Genomic DNA, 26,778 nt, shown 5'->3' on the forward strand with positions numbered 1-26,778 from the left:
TAGTAATGGAATTTGCTTATTTAAACACCTATCATTGCTAACTAATTTCAGTTAAGATTACACAATTAAATGACATTCATCAAATATTCTTTGGGGGAAAACACACATTCATTCTGATATGGAAACTTTTTTAATGCCAGATTTATTTTAAGTTAACAGGTTTATTTTAAATTAAAAGACAGAGCTGTAATTATGAAAAAATGCCTTTTAAGCAGATGTGCCTAGTTTTAGTAGTACTATAGGGAACCTGTTAACCTAGTACTATAGGGAATATTTTATGAGATTTCCCCCCTATTGTTTTGTTTTTTTCCTAAGTGCTTTTAAATTGTTTTTATAAGCTATTTATCACAATAATCAGATGAGATGAGTTAAAATAATGTTTTCCATTTCACAGATGAATAAAAAGGATCATTAATGATTAAGTCAGTTTCTCAAAGTAATGAATGCACAGAGGTAGTTGGTGCTCATGTATGCACTATAGTTATTTCAATAGACAGGTTAGCATAGTATTTGGTATAGAGAAAGTAACCCAAATACCTTTATAATTAATGGATTTTTGAAATAGTGAATTAAACTTCAGTCTTCCATTTAGTTGAAGTCTAGTCATTTGGCTTTCAGTGACTAATAAGGGAACCTGAGATAATTTGATTTGAGGTACACTGGAAAAAAAATGTATGCTCTGGCCTAGGCCAGTGGTCCACACGTGACTGTGCCAAGGATCACATGCAGATCTATGAAATTGTTCTGTGAGATTAGAATACTGTTTTAACCCTCCATTACTTCAGCTACAAGATGTCAATTTAAAAAAAACTGTCTTGTGGAGCTTTGAGGATAAAGTAAAATAAAGTATGTAGACCAGCATCTTTTGCATATAGAATGCACTCCGTAAATTATAGATCCTATTACTTTCAGATTAAAATCAGTGATTTGTGAAAATTAGTATATTTAGTCAACATTTTAAAATCACTAACACCCTAGTCACAATTTCATGGGATTGTATAATATACTACCCCTTTTACACATATAGAAACACTGGTTTAAGGCCATATAAATGTTTTTCTGCTTTTTTTCTTCTCCGTATCTACATTATAAGATTTATCTGCTTCTAACTATTCTTAACAACTTTTCCACTCTGTTGTTTTCTACCCAATAAATCCTCATTCATTTATTTATTTATGCTAAATTTACTTTCATGAATTCAATGTATGTAAAATACTGCGCTTGTTATTTGAGAGAAAAAAAATGTTTTACCCAAATGTAAAGCCTAGTTTCAAGAAATATTATCCTAATATCTGAGGGAAACATTAAATAGATAACTATAATACAAGATAGAATTTGATATGTATAAAACTGGTTACATAAATGTGATAGGATTTCAGAGAAGCTATACTATATTGCCATTAGGAAATTTGGTGAGGTAAAGATAATTTTAAAATCTGGATAGGATTCTGACCTCAAAAAAGAAATGGTAATAATAATGTGACAGGTTGGATGTGTTAACTAGTGCTGTGATGATCATAATTTTGCAGTATATATCAATTCAACATGCTATGCACCTTAAACACACACAGTGTCATATATCAATTATGTCTCAGTAAATGTGGAACAATATGGACGGAATTTCAGAAATTGGACATTGCATTTTGCAAACGTAGGAAGTCCTAATCTTTACTTATAAAAAAAAAATCCTCAGGTGCTTTTGATGAATTGTCGTTTAGAAATCACTGGTAGCCAAATTTATGATGTTTTGTACTTGGCTGGAGTCATTCTAAGGTGGTAGAAGAACTAAGGAAAGAAACAAAGAGATTGATAGGTTTTATGAAGGAAGACAAGTGCATGCACATGTTTCTCAAGAGAGGAGTTTGTTATAGTAGTAGTAGTCTGTTAACTTCAGCTTGATTTTGTAAACTTAAATTTCAGACAGACCCACATAAATTGTAAATTCCAGATTTTGTATTTACTAACTATGTGACTTAGTGTAAATTAATTAAAAACTCCAAAGTTCTCATTTTTTGCATCTTTAAAGGGAGGCTAATGATGCCCATCTCACAAACTCTTACTGTGATTGAGATAGTGTTGTGTAATCAATGAAGTGAACACGTGGAACATGAGAGGTTGCACTCCTAGAGCCATTTTATACTTTCCCACCACTGCTTGTCCAAACATGTTTCATGGGACTAGTTTTTCTCTACTGCTTGGATGAAAGTGAAGTCTCAAAATTCTGCTGTATCAGACCGTGTTCTCCAGAGAAACAGAACCAATAGGAGTGGCTTAAACAATAGACATTTATTATTTCACACTTTGGAGGCTAGAAATATAAGATGAAGGAGTTGGTAGGGTTGGTTCTTTCTGAGGGCTCTGAGGGAAAAGTGTGTTTCAGGCCTTTCTCCTTGGCTTATAGATAGTCTTCTCCCTGTCTTCACGTCGTCTTCCCTCTGCTTTTGTCACAGTGGCCAAATTTCTCTTTTAGAAAGTATGCCAGTCATACTGAATTAGGGCCCACCCTAATGAACTCACTTAATTATCTCTGTAAAGACAATATCTCCACATAAAGTCACATTCTGAGGCGCTAAGGGTTAGGACTTCAACATATGAATTTAGCAGGGGCACAACTCCACCCATAGTTACCTTCCAGTCACTCCCAGTTTCCATTCTAGTTTCATTTCTTTAGAAGTAACTACCACGTTTCCCCCAAAATAAGAGCTGGACAATCAGCTCTAATGCATCTTTTGGAGCAAAAATTAATATAAGACCTGGTATTATATTACATTATATTATATTATATTACATTACATTATATTAGACCGGGTATTATATTATGTATATTATATTATATTATATTATATTATATTATATTATATTATATCCAGTTTTATATTATACTATGTTATATAAGACAGGTCTTAACCTGGTCTTACATTACAGTGATATACGACCGGGTCTTGCATTCATTTTTGCTCCAAAAGATGCATTAGAGCTGATTGTCTGGCTAGGTTTTATTTTTGGAGAAACATGGTACTATCCTGAATTATATGATTATAATTACCTTCCAATTGTTATTTTGTCAAATATGTAAGTATAGCAAAAAATATCATTTATGATTGAAAAATAATTTACTTTTTATAAATTGAGCCATTATATAATCGTATGACTTTTTTTGTCAGTTTTATGTTTACTGAGATTTGACCATGTTGATTTGGAAGCTATAATTTGTTTTTCTTTGTAAGAAACTATATCAACACATTATTTATCCATTTTATATTTGGTGGGTATTTGGGTTTAATTTAGTCTTACTGTTACAAATATGTTGCAATAAAATTTTAAAACACAGTAATATTCTTTTTATGTTTTCTGGTGTACAGGGGCAAAAAATACCTCAGAATATATACTTAATAATCGATTTGTAGAATCAGAAATTATCTGAAGGTCAGTTTTTGATAAGGGTGGCAGAACTACTATATATATTATGGAATAGGGAATTTATTATAGCAGTTAATATTACAAAACTTGGGGAAGTACTGGAGAAGTAAAGATCTGCAAAGAATCAGAAAGAAGTAACTAACCACTCCTGATGTGGGTGAAAAGTTGAAGCTTGTGGGAAACTAGATGATGTAGTTGCTGAGGTGGATTTGTGAAGGAATTTGGTATAAAAGTTGGTGGAAGTCTGTTGGGTTTTTTCGCTTCCTGCACGACAAAAGTTGTGGGGAGCGAGGAGGGCGGCACAAGGTTAAGAAAGACAGTAGAGGAGAGTAGAGTGTAAGTGGGGCCAAGGGACTCCAGCCTCAAGGACTGAGCCCTGAATCGGGCCAATGCATGGCTTTTATTAGTTAGGTGTGGAAGTAAAAGAAATAAAGCTTGTCAATCTCAAGATCTGTGAATCCCATACATTACAATAGGAAACTGATTTAAGCTAATCACCCTTGCCTGCAGGATAAATACTTCCCCAAGGAACAAAACCTTTGTTCATATGAATAGATGGAGAGCACATCATTGAGTCACTTCCCCTGCAGGTTGTGGGAAGGAATGCAGCCACAGAGGGTGAGGCTCTTCTTAGCTGGGGGAATGTGGGGGGCTGTGCCCCCATCTATCGACCCCTAGAGTTCCCCAGATGGTCCCCACGTGGCAGTGTCTGGCTTAGGTTGTCCGCCCCGTGGGGAATCTTACCCGTCATTGACTAGCCAGCCATCTTTTGGGGCTAAATAGGGAGACATAAGGTGCAAGCACAAAGGTGAAGCAAAGTCCCTGAAAGAATCTGTCTCACAAACTCTCCTTTCTTTACGAGGAGACAGAAGGGTAGGCTGCTGCGTGGCAACAGGTTTTCATGGATACTTCCTTTGAGTTTGCAGCAATACATCCAGCAGGGCTGACAGAGAATGAAAGCTGGGCTGGATGAGGAATGAAGTAAGAGGACAAACTGAAAAACCACTGTTACTATTTAGTCTCCCCCTTACAGTCTCTAACCAGATTTCTCATGTGGCAAACCCTGACAGGAAACCTACATGGAAGGGAATTCTGAGATTTACATTCCCAGTTTACTTAAGTTGAAAGGGTATACCATTCCATCAACTTTACTAAATAATTCCAAATAACTTTCCAAAGTTATTCCAATTTATACCTTGCTGAGAGTACCATGTTTCCCCCAAAATAAGACCTATCTGGACAATCAGCTCTAATGAGCCTTTTGGAGCAGAAATTAATATAAGACCCGGTCTTACTTTATATAAGATTGGATCTTATAGTAAAATAAGGCTGAGTCTTATATTAATTATTTTCTCCAAAAGATACAGTAGAGCTGATTGTCTGGATAGGTTTTATTTTTGGGTAAACGTGTTATGTAAGTTTCTCTTCCTCTGCTTTCTTTTTTTTTTAATTACATTTATTTGGGGTGACTTTGTAAGTAAAATTATACAGGTTTCAAGTGTACATTTCTATATTACATCATCTATATATCACATTGTGTGTAACCACCCAGAGTCAGTTCTCCTTCCATCACCATATATTTGTGGTAGAAGAGGGAAAAAGTGTTCCTCTGCATTCTTATTAGCATTTTACCTGTCAGTCTTTTATGTAAAATAGTATTTTAGTCATGGTTTAATTTGTATTTTCCTGCTTTTTAGAGGGATTGAACAACTTCCAAATGTTTGCTGTGCTTTCTTATTTCCTCTTCCGGAAAATGCCTCTTAATGGCATTTGCCCATTTTTTTTTTTTCTATTTAGCTGATTCTCCTTTTTATCTATAAATTTTAAGTTCTTTTTTTATATTTGCAGAATGATATGTGTTACAAACATCATTTCTAATTTTCTTAGTAGTAATGTGCTCTTATTTATCTCTTATTTTTTTTCTGAGTTGTGCTCTCAATGCCTCTATAATTTCTTCAGTTATTCTGATTCTTAGTAAACCTTTACTTCTTGTAACAAAGTAGTCTTATTTTAGACATCAATTTGTTTTCCAAGTACCAATAAAAAGTTCAAATTTCCTCTCTCATTTTGAGCTTGCTTTATGCTTGAAAAAATTATAGGGGAAAGGGGGATGGCTGGCTTTTCTATGTTCTCTTCTTGCATTTCTTTACCTATTGCAAATCGTGGCTTCTGCCCACACATTATTTGAGTACTTAAAGCTGGAGCAAGTTAGGGATAATTAAGAGAGAATCATTATTTTACTTGGCAGGTCTTATTCTGACTTAATATTAGGGCTTTGTCGTATTTGTGGATATTCAGCTCATACTCTCTCAGTGCTGATTTTTGTGTCCTTGGACTGTCCTTCCCAAGATTCAGATGATGATTTTTTTTTTTCAATCTGGCCATTTAGATTTCTTCTCTGAATACTTGAGTATCTGACAATCCATCTCTGTCAATTTCACATCACTGCTATATCCCTGCATTGGGCAAGTCCTAAGAGGGCTCTAGACAATTTTATCCAATGCGTACCCTGACCCATGAGTAAGGCTCATGCATTTGTTGCCCCGCTGTTGGTGGAAATAAAGCCCAATCCTCTTGCCATCCCAACTCTCTCTCTTTTATGCCTCAGGCTGATAGACCCATGCTTTCAATTTTAGATTCCTCAAAACCACCTGTCAAACTCTATTCCTATAGAGTCTTTGGTGGTTGGCTTTTATTTAGATTTAAACCAATGGTGTACTGGATCCAGTTCACACCAGCTTGTAAGAGTCAATTGTGTGTGTCTCTTCTCAACTCCAGTTCAATGATACCACATTTGTGACTGAAATTGGCTATGGTGAAATGATGGTTATTGACAGATTCTAAAACCATGTTTGTTTTTTAAGCCATTTTTTAAATGGTTCATTTATCAGCCCATTCCTGGTTTGGCCAATGGGAGGTACTGGCAGGAGATTAGAATGCAGGAAAAAATCTTGAGACACTTCCTCACTCCAGAGCCCCAATCTTGAAAAGCATCCCTCAGTTCCCCTCCACAACTTTTATCAAGCTGGCCTGGTCCACAGCCAACTCTCACAAAGGATATGGTAATATTATTTCATCCTTGCCTGTTTAGTCCTAGGGTTTTCTCTGTTGCTTGTGTCAGTTATCACTGTACCCTTTACAAGTTCCCTTTATACCGCCCACAACTCTCTAAGTAGTACCTTTATTAAATCTCATCTAAACCACCTGGTATGCATTCTGTTTCTTTCTAGGACTATGAATAATTCATCAATCATGACAGCTTTTCTGAAACAACCCAAATGCAGCCTCAGAATTTTGCTAAATATAGTGCCCCAGGCAACTTCTACCATTGTTCTGATTTGGCAGTCAAGATAAATCTCCTTTAGAGTCCAAATCCTGGAATACAGGATGATGGCAATCTGCCTAATCACTAAATATAAAGTCCTTTTATAAAGTTATGAATTTTCTTATTTTCACATTGACTAATTGTGAGATAAAAAGCCAAATATTTAGCTTTGGGCTGCTGGTGCTCTTCCTATTCCAGGCACTTGTAACATTATTTTTTCTTCAAATCACAATTGTTTTCACTTTATTTGAGAATCTGAGAAACTTCATAGTTTTTAGTCTTCTTAATGTGCTGCCAAATAATTCACCCACTGACATTATTTCACTAGGGTAGAATAAAAAAGGGGCTTATTTTAACTTAAAAAAAATCTAGCTCTGATGAGGGACATGTTAGGAATGTTAATGTTTGCTTTCCCTTCTACAACTAGTTAGTCGTTAAATACCACTTTGGGCCAAATAAAATTCAAGGTCTAACCCAGTACACTATCCCTTTATTCCAATTTTTAACAAGGCAGAGGTTTAGGTGGTGGAAATGGCATCCTTCAGCAGACTTCCTTTTTAAAAGCCGGTTAACTTAGCAGATGTTAAACTGTACATATTTTAGTCCTGAAATCAAAACAAACAAACAAACAAAACCAGTAATTTTGTTTGTCCAAAGACCATATGTCAAGGGGAATTGAAAAAACACTGATTCTCTCAGGAAACTCATTTTTCCCCCATTTTTTACTGTCAGATTTATTTGACGGAGTCTCAAATCAACATACCTCTATTTGACATGCTATCTGTTGAAATAACTCTGTATCCTATCTTCATAACAATTAACTACATCTGAAATCATAGTAATAATTAGTTATTTCTAGAGATAGAGGTGGAAAAGATACCGTTTTCCAATCCAGAGACTGTGTCATGCATAGAACACTTTTCTAGTTTCTTCTGTTTCATGAAAGATAAATAGAAAATGGGATTATGGGATTCAAAGACAGGGAGAAGTCAAGATTGTAACTGACTCTAGTGTACCATTTACAAATGCAGATCAATGCATATCAATGGTCATGAGAAGGATGTTGCCTATTGTCCTTGTTAGGGGTAAATATTATAAAACAAAAACTGCATGCTATTTATTCTTAAAATCTCCATCTTCCAAGCACAAGAGCAGTAATTTTATCTGTGCTATGCATTCTATTAATTACTCCAGAACTATATTTTAGCTTCATGGGCATAAAGGGTATCCACTATGATAAGTAGTACACACCTATAAAAGGTTAATCCATTTGGCCATTCTAGAAAACTCAACATGCCCACATTTGGGAATTGTGAAACACTGTATCCATTATTTATATCAACACTACAACTACATAGATTAAAAACTACATATGTATATTATATTGTGTCATACCTTTCTTCACATTATTTGTTATATTAATATTGTTTTAAGTGTTAACTGAGGTTAGTTGGCTCCATTTTAAAGAATACTATGGCTAGCTAGTTTGTATGACAAACCCAGAATAATATTCTAAGCAGGTTTTGTTTTCATTAACTACTGGGTCCACTTGATCCCAAAGAAAGCCACTAAGAAAACATTAACAGCCTATAAGCTATAATATACCTAGTTATTTTATTTTTTGTTTTCTGATCATTCCCAGTGTTTATCTGTTCATAAGTTTATAAATGTTATTTTGTCTTTTGGAAATTTTTTCCCTCTTATAGCATTTTGTATTCTATTCATCTTGAAAATCTATCTTTAAATAAAAATCTCATTTCAGAGTTTATTGCTTTGAGTTCTCATGACATGTGAAAACAGTACTGTTATAATAGCACATAATACTGTGATTTTCATATATCTTTCCATATAAACAAATCTATTATCTCTAGAGGATAGAATCATATATATATATATATATATATATATATATATATATATATTTTTTTTTTTTTAGCCTTTCTGATAACTAACATAGTCCTAGAATGTAGTAGTTACTCAGAAAATGTTAACTTAATGATTTATTGAATGGATAAACTGCTTTTGTCCAGTCATCGTTTTCTTTTTTTTTTATTTATTAATTTCAGGTGTACAAAACATTGTAGTAATTAGACATTTACACCTTTCAAGTGCTGGGGAGGATGTGGAAAAAAGGGAACCCTTGTGCACTGTTGGTGGGATTGCAGATTTGTGCCGCCACTATGGAAATCAGTATGGAGGTATCTAAAAAAACTGGAAATGGAACTACCTATGACCCAGCAATTTCACTTTTAAGTATCTATCCAGAGAAATCCAAAATGCTAATTAAAAAAAATAACTGCACACCTACGTTTATTGCAGCACTATTCACAATAGCCAGTTATTGGGATTTATATTAATTAATGGTCTCCCCTCAAAAAAACAGCCAATGATTCCTCTTGAAATATTGCTAAGAAAAAGATCCTGGGCATTTTACCCCATAGGGTTCAACGAAAATAGTTTTCTTAGCTTGCAGAGTATATACTGGGTGTGCCAAACAAATGTATACAGTGGACACTGGTCAACATTTCTCAAGTAGTAGTTCACCATAATCAGAAGTGTCTGGATGCTGATGGTAACCACTTTGAGCACCTCTTGTAATTGCAGAAGTCAAATGTGATTTGTATTCATCTTTTGTTAATGGTATATATTGATTATTACAATTTTAATACAGTTTTTTCATTTTTTAAAATGTGTATAGATTTTCTTTTTTGGCACCCTCTGTAGATTAAGAAAGTGTTAAATCATAACTGGTAAATGTACTAACTCTGCAGATTTATTTCTTGTAAATTATTAATTAGATCCAAAACTCCTTATAAAATCCTTTACAGGGATTCAGAAAAGCAGGGCTTCAGAAAGGATATGCTAATATGTAGTTCATCTTAAGCATATTTCTCTGAACATGAAAGTTTAAAAAGGTAATTAAGTATTAGACCTTACCAGAATATTGGTATAGAAGTGGCTGTTTCTGTTATATTATCTCTTTTAGAAAAAAGGTAGAACCCACAGCTTCCTTATTATTACTCATATCTAAAACAATTTTTATAACTCTGTTAAAAATGTCACAGAAAAAATGTCTACTCATTATATTGTTTTGTACACCTGAAACTAATAAAAACAGCAACAATACAAAAAGCCAATAGGCTTTAAAGCACAGTGAATCAAATAATTTTCTACATTTCCTTCTGCACTTTTTCTATATGTCTTTTCCTGGCTCCAGTTGGTAGAATGATCCTAATGACTTCAGGTTTGGCGTTGCTCCATACCAACTGATTTTTGATTAAAAAAGTCTTCAAATTTAAAAAAAAAAAAGTGATCACAGATACAAGACTATTAGCTTTGATTACCTGTACCTGTGAATTCAACTTATCAGATATGTTGGAATGATAAAAATGGCAGGAAAACCTAACATCTCTGGACAAGTTAGTAAAGTAGCAACTCATATTTCAGATGAAACAAATATAAACTTTGTAAATTAAAATTGCTTTGTAAGGCATGTATCTTTTGTAAACCTGAAAAAAAATCCTTTAATGTTAATAGGAAACTTTGCACTTACTTAGTTTCTGTAACTAACTGAATTCAGGTAGGATGAAGCAGATTGAGGCAGGCCAATTTGTTGATTAACCAAATCCAATCCAACCAAATCCAGCAAAGCTGAATAAAACCATCAAAGAGGTGGGAAGCAATAAGGATTAGAATAAAATTCTAGAGAGGAGCAAAGCTTTCAGAGGTAGGCTGAGAATTGGCAGACATTTTTTCTTGTGGCCATCTTTCAGTGCTTATTAAGGGCAATTCCTGGGGGTTTGCAGTAGAGTTTGCAATGGGAAAATGAAATCCAGCAGTGCATTAAACATGTTTTGTGTGCATGGTTGGAGTGTCAAAGTAGAGAAATGAGGGATTTTAGATATGGCCATTCTCCCAAGACATTTGTTAAATTTTGAGCCATGAGGCTAGCTAAAAGAATAAACCAAAAGTTTCTAGAATTGGTCTATCCCATACGGTATTCAGTAGCCCCATCTGGCTAGCTAGCACTTAAATGTGGGTAGTCTAAACTGAGAAGTGCTGTAAGTAACATACACACAAAATGTTCAGACTTTGTACAAAGCAAAAAAGAAGAATGTAAAATATCTCAGTATTTTTGAATATTAATTATACGAAGAAATGGTAATATTTTGCATTTATTGGATTGGCTAAAATGTAATGTATATGTTTTTATTTTACTTTTTAAATTAAAGTATATTTGCATACAATATTATATTAGTTTCAAGTGTATAACAGTGACTCTACATTTATATATCGGATGATGTGCTCATCACACTAAATCTAGTTAACTTCCTGTCACCATATAAATTATTATCACACGATTATTGACTATATTTCCCTTCATGTTTTGCACCCATACCTCCATCCCCTCCTCTTTGGCAACCATTAGTTTGTCTTTTTACTTTCCAGCATGGGAAAATAATGCCTCCCTCCTCTGGGGCAAAGATTGGGCAGACTTACTGCCTATGTGAGTTCCCAAACTTGGGATTCCTTAGCTATAATGCAAATCGACTGCATGTGCAGGATTCACCTGGGCCTTTCTAATTCTTTCCTGTGGGTCTTGTGCTGTGAGTGGAAGCAATGCATACATACTCATGCTACTTGCTTTGCCATGAGCAATAAAGCTCTTTGACTCCAACCCAATTTTCTGTGTCTTCTGCCAACATACATGAGAATACAGCATGCTAATTTGTTACTTTGTAAATAGGGTAAAGTATCAAACCTTTCACAGTTAAAGATACTTTTTAACATTTTTATATCCTTCTAGTAAAGTCTGTCATATAAAATATTTTTAACTTAATGACAATTAAGGTATTGCAAAAAACATGCTAGTGGTATGAAGTGCTTAGAAGGAAATGTATAAATTAGAAAAGAAAACAGTCTGAAAACCAGTAACTTAAACTTCCATGTCATGAAGCTTGAAAAAGAGCCATAAATCAAATAAAATAGAATAATAGAAATAATAAAGAATAAAGTATGAAATAAAGATAATCAACAAATTCCAAAGTTGGTTCTAAGATAGGATTAATAAAAGTAATAAACCTGTGGAAGACTGATAAAAAATCAGTGGACTCACAAATTACTAATATGTGAAATAGTACATCCCTACAGATACCGCGTTTCCCTCAAAATAAGACCTAGCCAGACAATCAGCAAGAATACATCTTTTGGAGCAAAAATTAATATAAGACCCAGTATTATATTATGTTATATTAAAGACCGGATCTTATAGTAAAATAAAACTTAGTCATTTATTAATTTTTTTCTTCAAAAGACACATTAGAGCTGATTGTCTGGCTAGGTCTTATTTTCGGGGAAACACGGTAGTAGAGACAACAGAAAGATAAAAGAAGATATTATGGATAATATATACCAACAAACTTAACCAAATATATATATATATATATATCTCCTTACTATATATAGTATATGTACATATAATATATGTATATATATATATGTATATATATTTGGGTTAAATGGACAAATCCTAGGAAAGTAATACTGTTAATAAGGATATGAAACGAAGGGACAAGGACAATTTTATGGCTTTTCTGAGTAATTGTAGAAACACTATTTTCTAAGCAAACTTTTTGAGCAATTTTACATCACAGCAAAACTGAACAGAAAGTACAGAGTGGTCCCATGTAGTGCTTCGCTAACATCTACGTAAGCACATTTTCCTCTATTGTCGAAATCTTTGTTATAATGGGTGAACCTACATGGACTTGTCATTATTACTCAAAGTCCAGAGTTTACGTTAGAGCTCACTCTTGGTGTTGTATATTCTAGGGGTGTAGACAAAGGTACAATTACATGTATCCACCATTATAGTATTACATGGAATAATTTTACTGTCCTAAAATTTTTTGTGCTTCAACTGTTCCTTCCTCCTCCTTAACCCTTAACCTTTGGCAACCACTGATCTTTTCTTTCTTTCTTTCTTTCTTTCTTTCTTTCTTTCTTTCTTTCTTTCTTTCTTTCTTTCTTTCTTTCTTTCTTTCTTTCTTTCTTTCTTTCTTTCTTTCTTTCTTTCTTTCTGTCTTTCTTCTTTCTTTCTCTCTCTCTCTTCCCTCCCTCTCTCCCTCCCTCCCTCTCTCCCTCCCCTTCCCTCCCTCTCTTCCTCCCTCCCTCCCTCCCTCCCTCCCTCCCTCCCTCCCTCCCTCCCTCTCTCTCTCTCTCTCTTTCTTTCTCCTTCTTAGGAGAGCAGACAAGGGAGGGCCTCCTGGATTCTCTGACTGCACTCCTTTCGAATCTTCTACCTTTCTTACTACCCTGTCTTGGCGTCTTTCACTGTGTCCTCTCCCCTTTGCTGTTTGGAAAACGTTGGAGTCCTCCCTTTCTTCTCCGTTTACATCTTCAGTGGTCACATCCTTCCACGGGGTTTCAAGTCTCCATATAGGTGGCATTGGCTCTCTAATCTTTCCCTCTAAATTGGATGTTCCTCCTAATTTTTGGACCAAAATATCCAACTGTCTGCCATCAGTTTGGATGCCACAGAGTGGCCTCAAACTCAACACGTACATAATTACACTCCTTGTCGTCCTCTGCGAGCTCAGGTAGGAGGATCCCAGCTGCTTAAATCAGAAGGGAGGGCAGCTTCGTTGACACCTCCATTTCATCACTTGGTCTCATTGATTCTGCCTCCAAAGTCCCTTTCCCTGGATGAGTTTCCATCTTCACATCCAGTCTTGGGACTCTAATAGCTACTCTGTGCTTCTTTATCCCCACTACTATGAGAAATCTTACCCTCCAAAAGATGAGTCTAACATTTCACAGCTCGTCTTTGGTCCCAAAATAGGATGAGGTTGATGATGACTGCTATTGGCTAACTGCAATCGAACTATTACTCTAGATTGTAGTAGTTTTTAGTGATGCTGTATTACTTCCAAGGATTGCCAAAGTTACCGCAGACTGATGTCTTGAAACAGCAGAAATTTATTCTTTTCCATGCTGGAGACCAAAAGCCTAAAATCAAGATGTTGACATGCTGCTCTCCCTTTGGTGGCTGAAAGGGAGAATCCTTCCTTGTTTCTTTCAGCTTCTGGAGGCAGTCACCTTTTTGTTTTGTTTTTCTTTTTACCTTTTGTTCCCTTTATTCATTTCTCCCATCCTCAACCCCCTGCCTATAGCAACCAAATTCCATTCTCTGTATTTATGAGTTATGAGCTCTATATCATTGATCTTTTTACTGTCTCCATCGTTGTCTTATACAGAATGATATGTAGTTGGAATTGTACAAGATGTAGCCTTTCAGGTTACTTCTTTCACTTAGTCATATACCTTTAAGTTTTCTCCAGTGTCTTTATATGGTTTGATAGCTAATTTCTTTTTAGTGCTGAAGTTGTCTGGATGGACCACAGTTTATTTATCCATTCATCTAGTGAAGCATATGTTAGTTGCTTCCACGCTGTTAGTTATGAATAAAGTTGCTATAAACATCTCCATGCGTGGTTTTGTTGGACATATTTTCGTTCCTTTGGGTAAATGTCACAGACAGCAATTGCTGGATTATATGGTAAGTGTATGTTTTGTTTTGTAAAAAAAAATGCCAAGCTGTCTTCCAAAGTGGCTGTACCATTTTGCATTCCCACCAGCAATGACTCAGCGTTCCTGTTGCTTCACATCCTCTTCAGTGTTTGAAGTTGTCAGTGTTGTGGATATAGGCAATTCTAACAGGTGTATAGTGGTAACTTGTTGTTACAATTTGTATTTCCCTCACCATGTATGATGCGGAGCAACTTTTCATGTTTGTCATCTCTACCTCTTCTTTGGTGAGGTGTCTGTTCAGGTCTTTTACCTGTTTCTTAATTGAATCGTTTGTTTTCTTATTGTTGTTCTGAGTCCTTAATATATTTTGGGTGACATTCCTTAATCAGATGTGTTTTTTGCAAATATTTTATCTTAGTCTGTGGTTTATCTTCTTATTATCTTGATAGTATCCTTTGCAAATAAGCATTTATTTTTCATGTCATTTGAATGGATTATTTTTCCCAGCTCTTCAAACATTTGCTAATCTCTTTGAATGTTAGATTCCAAAAATTCTCTGGAAACCAGTAGATTCAGATACTTTAAACATTTTCACATCTCCTAGATCAATGAGAGAAATCTCAGTGGCTGCCAAGATATAAAGTTATTTAGAATTAGTTATCCTGCAGTTTTGCAACATGACTTATCCTGTTAAAGGTTTTGAAAAAGTATAGATGGTTATTATTGATCACTCTTTGTGTCAACACTGTGTTGATTACTAGAAATACATCACTCATTTAATCCCCGTTAACACTTTATTATCATACCCATTTTATAGAAAATAAAACTGAGACCCAGATAGATTAGGTGTTTTGACCAAGTTCTTAGAACACACAAGTGGAAGAGACAAGGTTTGACTGAAGCTGTCTGATAGCAGAGCTCATTATATCTAGTGTCTCATATTTCAATGCAGATGACATCAACCATCCTCAAAAAGGAAAACCAGTTATTTGCTACAATATTGTACACTCATTATTCTACTAGAAATTCTTGCCTTAAGAAATTAATTTTATTATTTTTTAAAAATATTAATAATTATTCTTGAAAAAAATTATTTAAGTACAAATAAGCCAAAAGAGAAAGGAATACAAAACCACTGCACCCTTAGTTGTACAAACTTTGAGATATTTTTCTACTCACTAGTGCTTATTTAACAGTCTGAACTGAGTGAGGTAAAAACAATTGTTTTTCTCCAACTTCTATCTTTAGTTATGCTACACTGAATATCCCTTTCCAGTCTTTAGTGATACTTTCTTTCAATAGATCTCTCTGCATTCTAGTCACCTAAGTGAAATCTAGTCTAGTTTAGTCAATTTGTAGACCTCAGTCTCTGAACTATTTGCAGAGCTTGCTTTTTCTGTCCTGTAAGCGTATGCTTGGATTTTGATACCTTAAGGAATCTATGTGGGAACAGATGGCAGATCTAGTCTATACTCATACCTCACTTTTCTGCACCTTTGTATCCATTTTTCCCTCTAGAATGGTATGGACTGGGAGGAGGCATGAACGAATATATGTAAAGTCTTCTAGTTACTCTTTCTACACCATTTTGCCTCTATTTTTGATACCCTCAGTATCTGGGCATCTAGATTTTGGCTCTTCCTTTGGCAGCAAGGCAGAATGTATATCATGGGGGACTGTGGGAATCTAGGTAAGAATGTGCTAGAAAGGGCTTATTGTATTTGGTCCTGTGTTAGGTAATTTTGTGGAGGATTTAAAGAAGCAAGGCTTTGCTCTGTATCATATGCTGTTCAACAAGCAGGGGTAATGCTAATGGGGTAATGTCTAGGTGCTTAATAAATCTTATCTAGGAGGGCAGACTAGAGTGAGGCTAAAGCTGTAACTGTTAAAGATGCAGCTATCTCTCATGTTAGCTAAGATAGGAGCATGTTGGGTCATTTTTGTAGGTTAGACAGTGTTCATGTTTTTTCTGTATTCAAACATGACTGTGAAGTGGTTTTGACTCTTCTCTTGATCCATCACCATGACAGAGTAGCTTTGTGATAATGTTTCATGATATTATTTAAGTGCAACAGAGAACACGAAAACCTAGCTGTGAGTGTCAAGCCAGCTCCTAGCAGCACCAAAGCTTAACTGACCTACCAGGTTGGGTGGCAATTTGCTGACTTTCTCTTCTTCAGAGGACAGAGCAGCAAGTTCAGTCAAAAGGGAACTGCAATCTGGTAGTAATCTACCAGTCACTCTTCCTGGTAGGGCTCTGTGCTCTCTATGAGTAGATCTCTTGTAGCCCTCATCACTTTGCTTGTTAGAGGGTTATGGTGATTCTCTTTTTTCTAACATTTATTTATATAGGCAAGTAGGGGTAGTAAGGTGATGGTAGAGACCGTACTTTCCAGCCTTATAGCAAGTACTCTAAGCATGTGCCTGATCACTTTGTTTACCTGCTTTCTTTGAAGAGGTAGTTGCATACCATTTGATCTCCTATCCTTGAGATAATTCTTAGAAATGATATATTTCTAAGATAATAGAAAAAAATTAATTCAACTTCCTATTCAACACACATTTATGCTTACATATTTTAATAAAACATATCATGCTAAAATAATATTGCATAACCTGTTTTAGTCAGCAATATATTGTGCATATCTTTCCATATGTATTTCCAAGAATACATCATTCTCACATATTTGAGGATTACATTTCTCAGTTTCAGCCATTGTAAAAGGATAAAGTCCTTTGAATTCGCAGTATCTTACTACTATTTCCTGTTTTACCTCACAAGAAAATGGCTAGAAAGACTGTGAACTGATCCTGCAAAAATTGTACTTTTTCTGTATTTTCAATCAGTTCTATCACCAAAAGTAATGTTCCTCAATTATAATATTATAGTTTCCTAAGTAAATGGTTTTGCAGAATTAAAATTCAGTATTAAAGAAATGATTTTTATAGATAACTGAATTTATAGATAGCCAAAAAGGAAAACAGAAAGAATGCTGCTGAATGGAATTCTGAAATCCAGATTTACATATCCAGCTGCCTATTTGACAACTGTATTTGAATTTCTAACGTGGATCCCAGTTTTTCCATGTCCAAAAATGAACTTTAGTTTTCCTCTCCTACCCACCTTCCTCATTTTACCTTCTCTATGTCAATGAATGGCAATTCTAGTCTTCCAATTACTCAAGCCAAAACCCAGGAGTCTTTCTTGACTTTTCTCTATTTCTCACATGCCACAGGAAATCAGCAAATTCTGTTGCTACTTCTTTAAAACTATATTCAGAAGCAGACCACTGTTTGCTATCTCTACTTCTACCATTTTGCTCTAGTCCATTCCCTCGACTGGATTTTTGCCAGAGCCTTCTAACTGGTTGGTCTTACAATTTTGCTGCTGTTCTCTACTCAGCCGCCATAATGATCATGTTAAAATATAGGTCAGATCTTATTACTCTCCTTCAATTGCTTCTATTCTTAACTAGAGTAAAAGGCAAAGTCTTTACAGTGTTCTTCAATGTCCTCCCCTTTACCTTCTAAAGACAGCCATCCTACTTTCTGTCAATCAACCCAGCTACATCCGCTTCTTCACCGCTCATGGAACGTGATGGGCATGATCCTACCTCAGAGTCTTTATATTTGACGTTTCCTGTGCTTGAAAAGTTCTCTCTCCACATAGGTGCATGACTTGTTGCTAAAATTCTTCAGGCATTTACTCAAGGGCCACCTTTTTAGGGAAGATTTCCCTGGCCACCTTACTTAAAATTGTACCATTCTTCTCGCCACACTCCTTGTTATATTTTTCTTCGTACTTTTATCACCATCTAATGTGTTTCATTTACTCATATTGTTATTTTTTTGTCCATCCCAAAGAATGTCAGTTCCATGAGGACAGGTGTTTTTGTTTATTTCCTCACTCATGCAAATTTCAAGGACTAACAGAATGTCTAGCACAATGCATATTGTTAATGATCCTTCTTTGAGAGAATGCACAAATATTCTTTTTCAGCAAACTTTATCTCTAAAGTTCTTCCCATCTGTTTAATTAGACATTGTGTTTCTTTTCCTACTTCTAAAAAAAAATCAGAATTCATTTTTGGAATTTACTGAGGCCATCCATATTTCCTTTAATTGTCAGATTTTTAAAAGCAAAACTGATATGAGATTCTGTTTAATATCTTTAAATTTAATTAGAAAATATATAAAGTAAGATGAATTTGTTTTGTTAGGTTTTTATATGCTTAATAATCATTTCTATGAAAACATTTTCATGTTTTTCCATTTTATTTTTTATGTAGATAGGGGCTATAATAGAATAATAGCAATTTCCTTGATCATCCATCCTTGGTTTGTTCTTGGAATGAATGTTTATGTTTCATGAATACTAACTCAAATTCCTGACTTCACAATTTTTTTTTATTGTTTCTCTAATTATTTTTAAGCCTTGATTATAAATATAGGCTTCTGCACATGCTTTCAAAATACTATCTAAATATTTTCCAGAAATTGAGTAATGAAGATGATTTTACTTGATTACACCAAACATGTTTAACTATCTATGCTTTGAATCTTGCATTTTATATTTTTATGCTGAAATGAAGTTAACTGAATTTAAAAAATTATCACAAATTAAGAATGAGATGATTCTTAAAATGCCCTTACAATATTTTTAAGTCATTTCCTTATTTCTCCGATAGATTCTGTGAATTATTCATTCTAACATTATAACACTCTTCTATAACACTTAAAAATTTAGCACAGAAATGCCAATGACTAAATAGAGAAGTAGGAGTTGCTACTGTAACTTCCAATTAAATACATTTTTCATAACTGAAAACATATAAAACATTGAAGTTGTTGAGGATCCGCGCAGATCCCTTTATTGCTGGTACACCCTTTCCCCCAGGTATGGAAGTTGGCTGCTAACATCTCAGACCTGCACCATCTTCTGAGAAGTGTGCTTGGCTTATGAGAAACACCTTGTGGCATATAATGGATCTCTGAGAGAGACAAACTTTGTGGCACAATTTACACTCTTAAGGTCTACCTGGATTTCTCCTAAAGTCATATCTTTGCTTGGCTTTTCCCATAGCTTAACCTGTTTTCCTTCCTCCTTCAGTAAATAACTTGCAAAAAGTATGCCTCTTCAGACTCTGCTTTTAGGGATGCAACCTAAGATAAATGTTGTAATATGTTTAAATTTTATTGTTTTATTCTTGTTGCTAACTACATCTTTCAAACATACTGAAATTTCTTTTATTTTTGGTTTATCATTTTTTCCTACATCTGATAATTTGAACACATTTATGACAAAACAGGATACTTTTTGCATGAATAGAGAGTACTTAAAATGAAGTTTATGATCATTCTCTGATATTCTATTTCATGCTACCAGGTTTACCTGAGGTATTCTTAATCTAAATTGGATTAAGAAGGTGTCTTACAGAACTGATTCTTCACCATCCCAAAGTTTTCTGGTTACCTGTTGTCCGGGGCTGGCCTGCCCGGACCCGCCCAGACATGCCCGGACATGTTTGCACCTGGTTGCCCCTGGGCCAAGCTTAAGTTTCGATTCTGTTGTTTAAGTTTAAGTTTCGATTTCTCAGTCAGCCCGCCATTTCCCCGAAATGACGAAGCACCCTCTGATTGGTCGGTCCCCATATTGGGAGACCAGGCGTTTCTTTGATGTGCCTAAATCTATATATACAAGCTGTTACCTTCAATAAAGAGAGACTTGATCAGACTCCTGTCTTGTCTCCATTTCTCACGTACCCCTGTTCCCCCGAGCCCCTATTTCTCCCCCAGGTCTTCCGTTGTCGATCCTGCAGGTCAAGACAACCTGTAATATGTTACGTATCCTCATTAGACCCCAGTTTCTTGAACTAGAAAGTAAGGCTATTAATTCCAGCTCTACCTAATTTTTTCATATTGATAGTAAATATTATATTTTTCATATTTGTTGTGAAGATTAATGAATGGGGAAACACTTTCAAACGTCGAAATAATTAAACTGAGTAAAGACAATGCCTATTGTCAGTGCAAAGAATAGTTTATTTCTCTATGAATGTTTTGTTGGTGCAAAGCGTAATACAAAATATCTCTGTCAAGTAACACTATCTCTATCAATTCTTAAGCTTTAACAAAATAGCAAGTTCGCTGTTTTAGAAACAGTTAGGTCACTCACATTTAATTAGAGGCTATTCTGTGCCAGACTGTTATGCTCTGTGTAGTTGTAACTCAAATCACAGTGACAATCAGTTCCATGGACTTAATTGCTAGGGCTGATACCTCTCAGAATGGCCACCAGCAACTTCTGAGTGTACGCCAGCCAATGGCCTCTAGGGCATTTAGGAACTAACCTCATATGTGTGGGTGCAGAATCCTCCTCAAACTGCTCTGCCATGGCCATGTTTGCTGTTAACCCACTGTGAGACCACTTACGTAGGTAGATACAGTATCCTCTACAGTAAACATTTGGGTCAGGGAAGGCTCCTGGAGGCCTCTGGAGATCCCCTATGGTTCCATACTATTACCTTCTGTGTGGTGTGCAAAGCCAGTAGCTTTTAAGGAGATCTCACTGAAGGAGAGTCCAGGAATAACAAAAGCAAGTTACAACAGTACAATCTTTGCACAGTCCTAGTTCCATGGTAAAATCTCTTACTAGAGTGGTCCCTTGATTCTTTCTGGACATTTTTCCACCTGACCTCCAGCAGCAGCTGTCAGAAATTAGAGGGCAGAGGGACTTCTGTATTGCATACCTTTCTGTTTCAGGCAACTGCTAAAACTAGTCTTAGGTGCCTGGGGTTTCTTCCCTATTTGAACCAGAAATTAATCAGTTTCCTTGTATCATTTATTTCATGGTCCAAGAGATGTGGCTTATTTATCTACAATTGTTCTTTAGGCAAAACAGTAACTTACTCTTCCTCTGGGACCTGCCTGTCATCCCAAATTCAAGTCATGGGGTTTAGTTGTGATTGTTCTTACCCTCAGCTCCAAAGGTAGATCCCTATTCACTCCAGAGGTGAAGTTATCGTAACTCAGGGCTTGGCCCTGGTAGTGGATGGAATCTTGCAGGCGAACCACCTCAGAGGTTACCCACAGGGTCTTGTTGCTAGGACTAGTAGTGACACTTTGGAAGCAGGGAATCCCTGAAGGAGCTGGAAATAAAGAGAGGTTTTGGAAGAACTGGAAGCACAGAAGATAGGCACCCATACCCTGAGAAATTACCTAAATGGAGACAGCTACAAAATTCATGGGCCTAGTACAAAATAAAAATGTGGGCCCTTTGTTCAAAAAGCAGGGCAAGATCTGCGATTATAGATGTAAATTATCAATTTTTTTCTTTCTTCTATGGTCTCTCACTCAACTTGTCATGTTTTTTTTTTATTCTAAGTAAAGACAAATTGAAACGTCATTAATGTAAATTTTGCCATTCATTTTTATACTGTGTACTGTATTTTATTTTTCAAGGTTTTTGTTAAAATATAGATAATATATTATTTTAGTTTCATGGCTACACCATAGTTATTCAATATTTATATATGTAAAGAAGTGATCACATTGATAAGTCCAGGAAACATTTGACACTGTACCACATTATCACAATATTATTGACTCTATTCCCTATGAATGTTATATCCCCATAACTTATTTTTTTATACCTAGACATTTGAACCTCTTATTCCTCTTCAACTTCCCCCCATTATTTTTAATTTTCAATTATAATTGACATTCAATATTATTTTATATTAATTTCAGGTGTACAGCATAGTAATTAGACATTTATATAATTTAAGAAGTGATCCCCCACATGGCACTATACATAGTTATTACCATATTATTCACTATATTCCCTATGCTTTACTTTACATCCCCATGACTATTTTGTAACTACCAAATTGTACTTCCTAATTCCTTCACCTTTTTCACCCTGTGCCCCAACCTCCCTCCCATCTATCACTCTGAGAAATCTAGTACCCATTTGACACCATACATAGTTGTTACAGTATTATTGACTATATTCTTTATGCTATGTCTTATATCCCCATGACTACTGTGTAACAACCAATTTGTACTTCTTAATCTCTTTCCTTTTTTTACCCACCTCTTCCCATTAGTAACAATCAAAATGTTCTCTGTATCTATTAGTTTGTTTCTGTTTTGTTTGTTTGTTTTGTACTTTGGATTTCACATATAAGTGAAATCAAATTGCATCTGTTTTTCTGTCTTACATAACTCCCCTTAGCACAGTATCCTCCAGATCCATCCATGCTGTCACAGATGGCAAGAACCCTTTCATGGCCAAACAGTATTCCCTCCTCCTTATCCATTTATCCATCAGTGAACACCCAGACTGCCTCAGTGTCTTGGCTGTTGAAAACAATGCTGCAATGGACATAAAGATGTACACATCCCATCAACATAGCATTTTGGGTTTCTTCAAATAAATACCCTAAAGTGGGATTACTGGTTCCTTCTTTGTCTCTTGCATAACCTTTGTTTTAAAGTCTGTTTTGTCTAGTATAAGTATGGCTACCCCAGCTTTTTGTTTTCTTCTTCGTTGTTTCCATTTTCATGAAATATGTTTTTCCCTCCCTTTCTCTTGTAGACAGTGTGTATAAAGGTCTTGTTTTTTTATCGATTCAGCCACCTTATATCTTTTGATTGGAGCATTTGATCCATTTACATTTAAAGTAATTGTTAACATACATGTAGTTATTGACATTTGATTGTTCCTATTTGTCTTGTCTCTCTAACATTCCTTGTAATACTGGTATAGTGGTAATGAACTCCTTTAGCTTTTTTTTTTTTTTTTTTTTGCCTGGGAAAGTACCTGTCCTTCCATTGTAAATGATAGCTTCGCTATGTAGAGTAATCTTGGTTATAAGTCCTTGCTTTTCATCACTTTGAATATTTCGTGTCAATCCCCTCTGGCCAGTAAAGTTTTTGTTGAGAAATCTGCTGACAGTCTTATGGGAGCACCCTTATCGGTAATTAATTTCTTTCATCTTGCTGCTTTTAAGATTCTCTTTGTCTTTAACTTTTGGCTTTTTAATTATGATGTGTCTTTGTGTGGGCCTCTTTGGGTTCCTTTTGTCTGGGACTCACTGTGCTTCCGGGGCTTGTATGTCTGTTTCCTGTGCCACATTAGAGAAGTTTTTTGTCATTATTTCCTCAAACTGGTTTTCAATTCCTTGCTTGCCCTCTTCTACTTTTGTTACCCCTATGATGCTAATGTTGGTGTGCTTACTGTTGTCCCAGAAGCCTCTTAAACTATGGTCATTTTTTTTTCTTTTTTGCTGTTCTGATGGGGTGTTTTATATTACCTCATTTTCTAAATCACTGATTTGATTCACTGCTTCATCTAATCTCCTGTTAATTGCATTTAATATATTCTTCATTTCAATATTGTATTTATTTAAGTATTGTATTTATTTCTGATTCTTTTTTGTTTTCCATCTCCATTTTTATGTTTTCTATCTCTTTGCTGAAGTTCTCCCTGAGATCACTGAGAATCCTTTTAACCAGTGTTTTGAACTCTGTCTGGTAGATTGCTTGTTTCCATTTTGTTAAGTTCATTTTCTGGGGCTTCATTCTGTTCTGTTTATTTGGGATATGTTTCTTTGTCTCCCCATTTTGCCTGTCTCCTTGTGTTTGTTTCTATGTATTAGGTAGGACTACTATGTCTCTAGGTCTTAGTAGAGTGGCCTCATGTGTTCTGTGGGGCCCAGTAGTGCTATCTCCCTGGTCAAAAGAATGGGGTACTCCAGGTTTGTCCCTTGTGTAGGTTGTGTGTGCCCTCTTGTTGCAGTTGAACCTTAATTGCTGTGTGCACATCAGTGGGAGTGATTGAACCTCTGGCTGATTATTTGTGAGGACTGACTACAGTGGAAGAGCTTTTGCTGATACTACAGAGCAGGATTTGCTTTAGCTGGGTTCTGGTGCCTGACCAGTCTCCCCTTTGGATGTGTCATCCTTGGAGCCAGCCCAGTGATGCTCTGGCTGTGTCCAAAGCTGTCCACTGGGCATGCCAGCCCCAGGGACTCCTGGGGCAGGACCCACTGCAGTCCAACTTCAGTCTGAAGCCTTTTCCCTTCCCAGAAGCCACCTGACATGAGCCACAAAATAATCTGCAGATGGCAGCCTCCAGTGCTGGGTTTGGAGGTGCCTGGAAAGGCCAAGCTGCGAATGAGCCTGGCTGTGTTAGTGCTAGGCTTAGGGCTGTTCAACCAGAGGTACAGGACATGCTGGAACACAGATGTTGCTTGTTTAGGTTTTGCGAGCCTTTGAGAAATTTGAGGAACGTCCACAACATGAGCCAAGACTGCAATGGCTGCATTTGTACGGAAAAGCCACTGGAAACGGTGTGGATGTGCCCTCAGGGCAGGGAACAAAATGTATTAGCCAGGTTGATGGAGACTTGGATATGGTGGCCACGTGCCTCTGCATGCCAGGAAAGGGGAGGGCTCAACAAAGAAACAGTGTTTTCCACCAGCTCCTCTGTCCCTCTAGCCCTCACCCTGAAGTCAGAAAACTGATTTGCTCTCCGTTTGTCCCTGGTGCCTTTTGAGCTGCTGCCTGAGCTCTGGAGCTCAGACTGAGTGAATCCCTCAGCAAGTAAGTTCATGCATGGGCCCTTCAAAAGGAGTGCCTGGGCTGCAGCCACCCTTGTCTCCTTAGCCACAATTCCACTGGTTTTTATAGCCATAAGTTATGGGGACTTCTGTCCTTGTCACTGAAACCCTGGTTTGGAGAGCCTGATATAGGGCTAGAACCCCTGGCTCCTCCAGGTGGGAACCTCTGCAGCAGAGATACCTCTCCTGATTTTTAATTGTCACACAATTGGTCTGTGTCTCTGCCCCTCCCACCAGTCTCAAGGTGGCTTTTTTATGTCCTTAGCTGTAATGCTTTAGTTCAGCTAGACTACAGGAGAATCTCAGTAATGCTTGTTCTCTACTTTCATTGTTATTTTGATGTGATTATGAGAGGAGGTGAGCATAGTATTTACCTACTTTACCATCTTGACTGAAACTGTGCAATGTTACTTTAAATGCAAATATAAGTAACGTGTATGTGGAATTGCCAAAATTATGCAATTCATATTATATACTCATGCATGCAAAGGTATTTTGTTATTAGAGCTGTAGAAATGCTACAGAAAATGAACTCAATTATTTTCATTTTGCTTTGTGATATGCATACGTACATTCCCCCAATATGCTCTGATAGTGGGTGGCTTCCAAAATAGTTATCTTGTATTTACCTTGAGTTTTATTGAATGCCTGTCTATATGCTGACCTCTTGTTCACTGTGAATCCAAGTGATTTCTGTGCTCATGGGGCAGCTCAAACACTATATGTGAATGGAATGGCTAGGAATGGTGTGTACATATTGTACATGTTTCCTTTGCTTACATGCATACTCCATTGTCCCATTGGATTTGGCTCACAAGGAACAAGTTCAAAGGTAAATTTATTACAAACTTCAAGATGACAATAGAAGGATATGAAACAACCATGAGACACTCCTGAGTATGATGCTCTGTGTGACCATACAGGTCCCACATTCATGAAGCCCCACCTAAAGCAGATGAAGGAGGGCAAATAAGGAGTAATATATTTACTTCTTTATTTCTGCTTTCCAGTTTTCCATTAGTCCCTCCTATTGCTCAAAGATACAGGAGAGGATAGTTGGTAAAGGATTTTGGGAAATGTAGTTTGCAGGAAAGAGACTTGCAAAACAAAGCAGGAAAATGGATGTGGAGCAGATAAAATAACACTTGCATGAACCCTGGCAGATAAAGCTATAACTTTTTATTTCCTTTTTTATATAATCTTGTCAACAAAAATTCATTAAAAGGTATTGGGGGATTAAAGGAGAGACTTTATTGAAGCAAAGAGTTTGCAAACTGGGGAGATGTAAGCTCTGGTGAAAATTGAAAGTGCGTTCTGCTGAGCTATAGGAGAGATCACTTTTTTTTTTTTTTTTGAAAAAGTTCCCACTCAGGTAAAAGTTTGGGTATGTTTATGCAAATGAGGACTTCAAATCTGATCTGTTCAGTGTGGTTGAAGTAGATGCAAATGGAGGGTTCAGTTTGCACAATTTTGATTAGTAACTGGTAATATGGTGGTGACAGGTCAAAGAACTTCCTTGCAGTGTGGTTGGTTCAGATAATGTAAACAGGCAGGGTATAGTGCAGGGGCTTGTATTGTAACATTAGTGTGTGGTTCTTCCCATAATGCAGAGTATGTGAGAGGCCTCTGTTAGCAAATGGCTGCTAGACTCTAGTTTTGAATTTAAGCCCAGCTAGCCATAGGGAGTCCATCTCCACAGATAAATTCCTTCTCAAGGTTAACAATCTTAATGTCTTTATTCCTTCATGGTAGTAATATATTTTCTGGAATCTGTGTTTTTACTATACACTAAGTACATCATATTTAAATTAATATGTTTAAGTGTGGACTAAATATGCCAAAAAAAGTGAGGAAATGTAAATTCTCTATTGAAACAAT

The sequence above is a fragment of the Rhinolophus hipposideros genome (genome assembly GCF_964194185.1).
Source record: "Rhinolophus hipposideros genome assembly, chromosome: 10".
Taxonomy (NCBI): Eukaryota; Metazoa; Chordata; class Mammalia; order Chiroptera; family Rhinolophidae; genus Rhinolophus; species Rhinolophus hipposideros.